Source organism: Echinops telfairi, unplaced genomic scaffold, assembly GCF_000313985.2.
Source record: "Echinops telfairi isolate 266 unplaced genomic scaffold, ASM31398v2 ScPeMD7_7457;HRSCAF=8495, whole genome shotgun sequence".
Classification (NCBI taxonomy): Eukaryota; Metazoa; Chordata; class Mammalia; order Afrosoricida; family Tenrecidae; genus Echinops; species Echinops telfairi.
The window spans coordinates 24,501,791-24,502,898 of NW_022111357.1; the positions used below are offsets into that span (position 1 = coordinate 24,501,791).

A 1,108-nucleotide genomic window follows, 5' to 3' on the forward strand; every position below is an offset into this window, starting at 1 on the left:
CACCACCTGCCCTGTCACTGCTGGAGAGTGATAGCCCATGGTGCGGTGGGGGCTCTGCCCCTGCTCCCCACAGTACACACCGAACACCTTTGGTCCCTGGCAGCTTGCTTTCTCCTCCTTTTCATAAGACTTGAGACATTTGTCCCCTCACACTGGTTCCAGGCTCCTTCCTGGACTCTCACTTGCCCCTGGCTCCACAGGTGCCCCCCCCCCCTTTGTGTTCGGTGACCTCCAGGCTGTGAACCCAGGTCAGATGCAGGTCCTGGGCTTTCGGCCCCAGTGGACTCCCTTTCCTTCCTGGAAACCCTCGCTGCTTGGACCAGCTCTGCCCTGCTTCCCCTCCCCGCTCGCCCCACTTGCTTCCCGCCCCCTCCTCCCTTGCAGCCCCCTTCCCTGGCCCTGGCCTCCTGGTCATTGCTGCGGGCCTCTCCAGCCTCACTCGGAAGGTAGATTCTTGTGCACACGTAGCTTCAAACACCATCTCTAGCTCTTAAGCCTTATACACGGACCTCCATTCTGCCGCTGCCACCGCCGCCTCTGAATCCCAAGTTTCACTCCATCTGTCTGCCGATGGGCCTTTCCCCCTAGTGTGGCCCATACCGTGCTCTGCGCTGCCCGCCTCCGCTGCCTGCTGGCCCCTCACACGGCTGGTCAGGTTCAGATTCTCTCTCTCTCTCTCTCTCTCTGCCAGCAGGAAATCCCAGGGGTGTCCTTGACTTGTGCTTTCTCTCAGTGCCAGCCCCACATCCAAAATCTGTGTACTTGTCCCCACCTCCACATCACCCCCATCCTGCCGCCACTCTGGCCTGAGCTGCTAGCCTCTCACCCCTGAGTGACTGCAGGGCTCTCCCAGGCCTCCCAGCGCTGCCCTTGCAGGCCCGGTAGGTTCCCCAGAGCCTAGGGAAGGCCTGATCCAGTGTACATCCAACCCCATCCGCCTCGCCCAACCCTCCATGGCCCTTTACCCCAGGAGAACCCAGGATTGAAGCCCCCTGAGCCGTCTCCAAGGCCTGCTCCAAGATAGAGCACTTACTCCTGACTGCCTGCCCCTGCTCCCAGACACCTGCCAGGGCCTTTGCCCTCACTGCTCCCTCTGCCAGGCAGCCTC

At 61.7% G+C, this 1,108-nt stretch overlaps 1 protein-coding gene across 1 annotated transcript in view; it reads left to right on the top strand.

Annotated features, from left to right (window-relative positions):
• Positions 1-1,108, top strand: part of KIF17 (kinesin family member 17) — a 35,352-nt gene that overhangs the window by 11,533 nt on the left and 22,711 nt on the right. The gene's annotated exons all lie outside the window — the stretch shown is intronic.